The following is a 9,134-nucleotide window of genomic DNA, read 5'->3' as shown; positions in this document are numbered from 1 at the left end:
AGAGATTATAATTTTGGCAATAAACAGCTTCTTGAGGCCCTGGGTTGTCTTGTAGGCACAAGGGTCACTGCAGGCATTAACCTTGCCCTCCTGCTTCAGCCACATAAGGACAGAATTGAAAGAAACCTGAAGGATTTTGCAGGAGCTGCTTTCCCCACTGCTTGGCAGCAAGGGAATTTGTTATAAGAACAACAGGGTTAAGAATCTCCCTGCTCCTCGGATTGTCGTCTCCAGCCCTGCAGAGGGTGCCCTTCTGGAGTGCCTCATGCACACCAGCTGCAGGGCACAGCTGCAGCTGCTCCGGGGACAGGGACCTTTAAACACACCGAGCCTGGCACTGAGGTGGGGCCAAAGGGCAGTGGACAAGGCTGCACACACAAAACAGAGCAGGCACGAGCAAGATGCAGAGGGGCAGCTCCTCTGACTTCAGCCATCAAAAACATGGCTTCACTTGCCCATCACAGGAGGGAAGGGCATCTCCAGGAGATCCCTGTGTCTGTTGCATACAGCATTAGTGACCCATGTAGAGGGACCCATTCTCTTCTGTTGGCTTTAGAGGGGGCCACAGGGATTACCACTACCCAGCATCTTGAAGCCTGCTCCTGGAGACAGGTGGAGGGGACATTCCTGCTCTGCCTTTTCCATTTACAGTACGAAGTCCAAAGGTTAGATGCTTTACAGTTCAGCACCATGGCCTCTTCTATGGTTCAATGCTGAGGACTACTGTCCAGGGGTCTTTGGGCTCAAAACTGCTCCATGAGGCTGGATGTGGTGTTGAAATGTGGAGCCTGACATCCTTCTAGACCATGACCTACCACACCAGACACTTGCTGTCATGAGACAGATAATGATGCTTTCCTATAAGCGAGGCAAAAAGAAAGATTTTGGCTGTTCCGGATAGAAAACATATTGCTGCTCTACCAAAAGAGCTAGAATTCATTATTGAATACAGAAAAATGAAGTTTCAGTTTGAACTGCCAACAGTGCTCATTTGCAGGCACCGAGGCTTTAGCACTTAAGTCTCTGGACATTTCTCCACTGAGGTTACACATAGCAGAGGGAGCTGCCAGGCAGTTGTAGTCAGAGAAATGAACTTCAGCATCATGTTCAGCCTCTTGAGGAATTCTGCCGATGCACTGAACTACAGCTGAGAGCATCAGCCCCCAGGGCATGTGTTTGCTATGCCCTGTAGAGCCCAGCACATCATTTGCTACCATTACCAACAGCAGAAGCATTTCTTGAGAGGTTTTCCTCTTCTCTCATATAATTCTGCATCTTTTGAGAATTCTGAGAAACAACACACCCTTCTCTCAGTGCTCCATCTTCAGCTACAGAATAGTCAGACCTCTGCACAGCATATCGGGCTCTTCTCAGAGAGGCAGCTGAAGGTGGGTGTCAAATACTTTCAACACTAGCTCTTAAGTAACTACAAAAATACTTTGTTCTTCATCAACAACATAAGCAACATTCTCATTTTTTAAACGTAGATTTTATTTCTTGCTGTAACACACCACTGAAATTGCATTAGTGAGTCTGATAACTTCTCCATTTGTTATTTTGGTGGGTTTTGTTTTTTATTGTTAGATGCATATGGGCTTATAACAAGGGGTTTCAGTCTATGACACAACTGAAAGCCTTAGCACACGACACATGATAGAAAAGACATATTTAAAGAAGATCATGTCACAAAAAACCAGTATCAGAGTCAATTCTGCAGGACTTGCAAGTAGAAGAAAAACGTTATCATCAGAGTGTAACAGACCTTTCTTGATTTGAGCGAAGGTCATCTGGCCCATCTCTCAAGGACATTTTATTTCATCGTGAAGAATTCTTAACTGATTCTTTAATTTGTTCCAGGAACCTTGTTAGGGAGAGTGTGATGTAGTTTTTGCTCCATTTGTGACATGGAGTCTGTTCCAAATTCAGCTTACACACCCTCAAAAATATCTGTGATTTTGTATAAGATTTTAATTACATCTTGAAGTTCCCTGTTTGAATAATAAATGCTTTAACTGAACATTTCAATTAAAAGATCTCTTACATGAGCTTAAGTCAAACCTGGCAGCCTTACAGACTAAATTCCATTCTTTAGCCAGGGAATAGGAGCAGAAACAAGGCAGTCAGCCACCTTGAATTTCTCTGCCAATGTCTCAGGTGTAACTTTTAAGGGCAGCTTTTAAGGGCAGAGAAGGGTTTAGGCTTCCTCATTATCATTCCAAGAAAATGGAATTTCCCATTAGCATCCCAGAAAACACAGAGAGCACCAGTGAGGGTCGGTGTGACTGCAGCACAGAGAGCTGGCCCCTCTCTCTGGCTGGCCTTCCATGGGCCATGAGCTGTGTCACCTGCAGTCAGCACTGGAGGCCTGCAGGAAATCCATCCAGCTTCTTGTGGGTTTATCCCTCATAGCGCCTTCCCCTCTGAAGGAGGAGCTGACAGGCAGGGGAAGGAGATCGGTCACATTATCACTCCAGGTTCAAACAAGCTGAATTCCTGGGGGCCCAGTCCAGAATAGTGCAGTATCAGCGATGCCAGTGTTGGCCATACACTTATGTTCTCCTGATGGCTCAGGACTGGCTCTCCATTTCCTGGCTGATTTGTCATTCACACTGTCAGCCTCGGACAGGATGTTCAGGTCCCAAACCTTAATGACCATAATGCATTAACTGGCTGAACTGCAAAACTGCCTCAGGTGCCCGCTGTGCTGGCCTGCTGGGAAGAGATCTTCATGGCTTTGCTGGAATTTGCTCTGTGTTTCAGAGAAGTGAGGCACAGCTGGGGGTGCAGCCCTTGGGGCTCTCCTGTGGTCAGCAGCAGGTGATCTACACACACATCGCCCCCTCCAGGTGCTCATGGAGACGGGGAAGCAGCTCAGCTTAAGGAGAAGAACCAAGAGAATGAGCTCTCCTTAGAAGATTCCTTATCCTTTTGCAACAGAATACATAATACACAGACAGAATTACCAGTGAACAGGCCATTCAGTAATTGGCCACCTTGTTTCATCTATTTGATAACAAAAAGAGAAAAAAAGGAAAATGTTGAAATTCAGAGATAGAAGATCTAGATATTTCTTAGTCTAAAGCTTTTACAGTGAAGTTTCTTTTTAGGTCAACTACTAGACTAAAACCAGCCCAGCAACTTCTTTTTCTCTTCCCTTTGTTATCAATCCCAAGGTATTAGTAGGATACAGGAGAAGGTGACTCATGAATCAGTGTGCCTCATGGTATGAGTCTTGGGAGGCTTCGAAATCATCACAGATTTCATCCAGGTGATCACTGGAAGCCACTCTTCCCCTCCAAACATACATTTTCTGTCACCACCAAATGGCCCTCTAGGCATGAATTTTAGGTTTTCACATGACTTCCAGAGGCTTAACTAATTAAGTTCAGTTTGACTAGAAAGCATATTGGATCCATCCTTTACATTTCCATGTGTTTAGAACATGAGATACTACAAAAATATTTAACATGGGACTTCGGAGTTTTTTTCCCTGCTATTATTACATTTATCCCACTGTAGGAAGACTGTCCACTGCACCCCAACCATTAGAACTATTCCCTTCTTCCTCTTGAAAATCCATCACCTTCTGCTTTCCTAACGCCACACCTCTCTCCCAATCTGCTGAACACTGCTGAGAAGCCCAGGGCTTCCTTAGGTGGTTTGCCTGCCAGGGCAGTTGTTCCTGGCAGCAGGAGCCACGGAAGGCAGCTGGGTGGGCAGCAGGCAGGTAGCTCCCACATGATGGCTGGGGTTGTCCTTGGCTTGGGCAGGCTGCAATTGGGAATGTCAAGTCCAGTTTTCATTTCACTTTGCAAGCTTTTTCAAAACCTTGGGCCTTGCACATATAGCAGGTTCCAGAGTGGGGAAGAATTGTTCCTGGTACGTATTGTACCACTGAAACAGTTGCTGAAGCAGAACCCCCCTAGCTGACCAACCCCACAGGACAATCATTTTGAGCTCCTGCAGTAATGGAGAAGGAGAAACTCCATTACTGCAGTAATGGAGAAGGAGTCTGTGATGACATGCCCCAGCACTGACCAGGCACTGGCAGGTCTTTTCAGCTAAGAAAACTCCAAATCAATTAGACACTCCCTTTAAAACTCTTATTTGTGCAGCATTTGGTATCTTCACTCCAATAATGAAGATATCATCCTACTGGTTCCCCATGGACCTTAATTGTGACCTAGATTTCTACTGTGGATAGCAGTACAACCAAAACTAGATTTTCATCAACATCTCATCAGTTTTGTCAGTAACACAGGCCTGATATAGGCTTAAAATATAAATTCTTAATTTAGAAAAAAGTGGCGAAAAAAGAAAAAAAAGATACAAATCTAACCATACTTTTGAAGGTCACATTTAGCAAACCTGATCCCATTTTGCATTAAGTCCAGGCCATTTTTCTAGGTGTCTTTCTTTCTAAAAATTCTTATGTGTCTAGTCCACTTGTGAGCAGCTTGTGAAACACGTCCCAGTCCTACAACATGGAAGGTCCCACTGCATGTGCTACTTGGATGGTCCCAGCTCCGAGGGCTGGCTCGGAAGTCAGGTTGTGTAATCTCCTATGTGCTTTGAGGTTGAATTTTTGCTGCCTCACTTCCCTATGTCTCTCAGCACGTCTTCTTACTTCCTTTTGTTTTAGTCTTGCCATCAGCATTTTCTTTGCTCACCTCACCAAAGTGTCTGTTTGCATTCTTTGGAAAATACCTATTTAGCTTTCAGAATACTCAACACCACAGACTTATCTTCCCTGAAACTTAAACTCTTTCTATAGCCCAGCTGTGCTACCTGCTGTTTTGCTGGGGCTATAGCACACAATGAATTTCAAGCATGACAAAAACAGACTGGGAAAAGATGGCTAGCTACAAAATTTGCTATGCAGATGTTAAACTTCTTTAATACTACTGATGGGCAGCAGAAGGTAAAATCCATCCTCTTACTTCAGCAGATCAAACTGTGATGGACTTGCAGAACGACCATCAACCTGCTTCGTCTTGGAGGAGGAACTTGCTCATTGCTGATGTTTGTTGCCTTAGGGTTCTTAGGTTCCTTGCTTAGGAAACAGACCTACACTTCTGTTTCCCGGTTACAGGGTAGGCACGTTGCTTCAGTAATTTTCTGCTCTAGTGCAGAGCCTATCACCCCTCCATGGTCACTGCTCCTCAACACACAGCATGATGACCACGTGGAGGTCTGGAGTTACACTGCAACGCCTGACATCACTTAGCTTGGGTGAAAGCTCAGCTGTAAGCACTGAGGAGTTAACCTTCCTCTACCTTGAACAGAACTGTGAAGGCACATAAAGAAAAACTTGCCAAGTCTCAAACCACACAAATATGCTTTGCTGAAGATCAGTGTTTTCTTTACAAAGCTTACTGGATTCCCCTTCAGTCACCCCAGGAACATCCTTCGGTCAGAATTCTCTTTCATGGAATGCCACTTGCTGGCCAGTCCAGGGACAATCTCCCTGACCTAGAAGGGTTCTCCAGTTTGTTTTGGCAATAGGAGTGGAATTAGACATGCTGATGCTAAATGGCTTAGCATTAGCAGCAGAACAAATTCCCTGTCCCAGAAGGTTAAACTGCAATGAGCCTCTTAAGAAACACTCAGTGCAATGGGCAAGCACTTGTCTCTGTGGCATAAGGTTGGGGATCGATCTTCCTCTCACCTCCTTGTGTGGCTATACAGCAGCAGAAAGCATGAGCATTAGAGGATAACATTTCCAAGTGTTACTTTTGAAACATAAAGAAATAAAATTATCAAATTTAGATTAAAAAACCCTAATGGAATTAAATTTGATATTAATCTAGGAATAAGGATATTCTACCTTGATTTTTACTTATGCAATTCTTTCCTCTTTAAGGAACCTAAAAAATTCAGCAGCACGGACTTGGCTTTGCAAATTTGCACATTGACAAGCTGATGTGTCTGTCCTACAGGTCACTGGAGTCCACCCAGCCTGCCTGGGATGGCAGCTCAGGTGTATGATATTCAGATTTTATGTGGTTTGCACACTCCTCTACAGCCAACGGCACTGCCAGTGGATGCTTCCAATACACAGATACCACTTTACTCACCAAAATATGATTCCTGATGAAATGGTCCAACTTTAAAACACTACAGTACAGTTTGTACAAGGGACCGGGATTAAAAGCAAGGAGACCATAAAGTAAACAAACTGTAAAGGATTAATTTTTCCCACTCAAACTGATGTTTCCTGCCAGGCAAGAAATACCTGGTCAACAAAAATAATTTGCTTCAGAGAAGAAGCATATCTGTAGTAAGAAACAAACCACCATAAAACACACACACCCTAAGAAAGAGCAAAACAAAAAGAAGGTAGTCTATGGTTGAAAGTACTATTTTCCAATCCCTTTTCAAGACAAGCCTCAGATATGTAATTCAGGGCATGACATATTTGAAGTTTTGTCCTTGAAACCTCTTCTTTTTGACCTCTTCCTCCCAGTCAGAAGTCACATAAAGTAATGGGTCTGCAATGAATTACAGCATTCCAGATCTGCATCAAATAGCTGAAATGGGGGACCCTGTTCCAGCTTCCTTCAAGGCTACTTTCAGCCACTACATTCTGGTAACATCTGGAGGCATTGCCAGGAGGGCAAAACAACCATCTGAGCAGTGATCTTAAAAGGTTTCTGGGGAAAAAAAAATAAAATAATTCTGCAGAACAGCTCTACCAGAAAGTTCTCCAAAGATATCTAAAACTGCCTTGTTTGCTACAGGAACCTCGAATGTTCCAGAAATGTGGGCTCCTGAGGGGCCAAGCAAAACTGCATGGCTTGCAGAGTGAACCTCCAAAGCCCTTAGGAACTCCTACTTTTAAGCCATAATTGTTGCTCTATTTTGCCTGAGACCAGAACCTGAAGTTGTCATTTTCTCCCTAGTTCTAAAAAAGCAATTTGGCATGTGGCATGATTGACTCAGCTCTTCCCTGCATTTCACTGCTAATAAATGTTAGCAGGTGCATCCCTCACCTAAATGGTGGAGACAAGGCCCAGTAAGAGCCTCACCCCAGGATCCAGGAGTCCTCCCACTCCAGCCAGTGCTGATGGGATGGCTTGTGCCCCTTGTCGCCCTGCTCATCTGTGGAGCAAATCCACTCCTCTAGAATAGCTCCTTCTGCTTCAAGCACACAGTTAAAGATGGAAGTGCTTTGCATCTATTGAAGCCATGCCTCAGCCTCACTGAGGAGAGGTAATTTGACTCTCAGCTCCCAAGAACTGGTGATAATGTGAAGTGCCGACTCCAGGAAAATCACATCAATCCTGAGACTAAACCAGGGGAGCTGCCTCAGCTTTTCTGCTTTCAGTTGGAAACTGAATTACACAGGACAGAAAGCCTTCAGAGCACTTTTCTGTCTTCATCTCTCAAAAGCAGAGTTTGGACACAGCAGAGCACAATGTAAAAAGCATTGAATTGAGCTTAATTACCAGGATTCATATTGAAGTTGTGTCTTATCATGAATATTTCTGAATTTTTCAGAGATCAAGTACCACTTAGGACTTGGTAGGTTTAAAAATATTTTTTGTTATTTCAAACCCAGCTACAAGAGGATAGAAAAAAAGGAGAAAAATCCTTAGGACAAATGATTTTGCAACGGAAGAATAAACAAATAAAGCAACCTCTACTGTAGAAAGTAACCTCAAGACTTGAAAAGTCTGCTTGGGTCTCATCACAACTAGCAGCTCCTACTACTACAGCTAACAGGCAATGACAGCTTTTCAAAGGGTTGAGTAGGCAAAAAAATTATTTTCAGTGAAATACGTAGGATTAATGTAAGGTCTCTGAATACTGCTCAAAGATAATAGTGATTATTTAGAATAGCTTTCCCCACATGAGTTTTGAGGCACCTTAAAACCATACCAGTAGCAAACAAACTCCCCTGTTTATAAGGTGATTTGAGTGATCATTTTCCAAAAGGCTGAAATTCCCCTTCAACAAGTTTTAACTGTACTTTGGAAAAAAATAAAACTACTTACCATTAAAAAAAAATCCAAGAGAGTTGTGAAAAGTGGCTACATCTTGACTTTCAATAAATTTTCTTGTCCAAAGGGCTGTCTGTTCTTTTTTCTGTCCTCTGTCCAGAATCAGGAAATGCCAGCCTCCCAGGACCTGGCTGAGCTGTGATTTACTGGCAGTAGGGGATTTTACCCCACCACACGCTGCCTGCTGCACACCTCAGCAGAAAGTGCAGCCAGCTGAGTGACCACAAGTGCAACAGGCACTCTCTGGGCTGTCAGGGCTGCATCTGCAGCACCCCAAACTTGTGCCTTTAAAGCTTCTGTGTGGCCATGGCACCACCCTGGGAGGTATCCCCATCAGAGGGGAACAAGGCTGCCAGAGGCTTGGCTGCCCTAGGTGCAGTGGTGGGGATTCATGCAGACACCCCCAATCCCTCCTGGTTTTGTCTGCTCAAGCTGTGCTGCCCATCCCTCATTTGTAGCCCTGTGCAGACCCCAGGAGGGTGTGCAGCGTGTGGTGTCAGTCCTGCACTCAACACTCACAGCATGCGAGGCCCACAGCAGCATTTTCTGCTCAGCAAAGCAGGAGGCGGCGCGGCGACACCTCAGGGGCTTCGAGTCAGAACAAAGACTCAAAATACATGGAAACATATTTGTAGTAAGAGAAGGCTGATCGCTCAGTACAGAACATTTTTCATCATCATAGATTGTAGATCACTTGAGTGTAAGAATGGGGGAAATGAAGACTCCATGTGAACCTTCTGTGGTATTTAAAAGATCAGCATAACTGCTGAGTTCAGAGAAGGCTTTCTTAAAAACAAAACCTACCGTACCATTCAGTAACCTATGTAAAGGTACCTTTGTATTTTGTATTTAAAGGCACAGTAGTAAAATATTTCTTCTGCTGTGTTCCACTTGGTTGATTATATGTGCTTCATAGTTTTCAGGAATACCTTGATTTCTCCAGGCACATGGAATTACTTCACAGAACCCTATTACTCAAAATTTTCTTAGTCGGGGAAGCAGGCAACATCTTCATTAAAGCGTCTCCAAGACAGAACTCACATATGCTACAGAGCTGTGGTCCTTTCTAAAAGTGGATCAAATATCGCCACTGGAATTTTTTTAGTCATGGTCTGTCAACTCGCCTTGCTT

This window comes from Pseudopodoces humilis, chromosome 1, assembly GCF_049639895.1.
Source record: "Pseudopodoces humilis isolate 2021_Gansu_Grassland_sample_001 chromosome 1, ASM4963989v1, whole genome shotgun sequence".
NCBI classification, from domain to species: Eukaryota; Metazoa; Chordata; class Aves; order Passeriformes; family Paridae; genus Pseudopodoces; species Pseudopodoces humilis.
Note: the sequence above shows the minus strand (reverse complement) of the source record.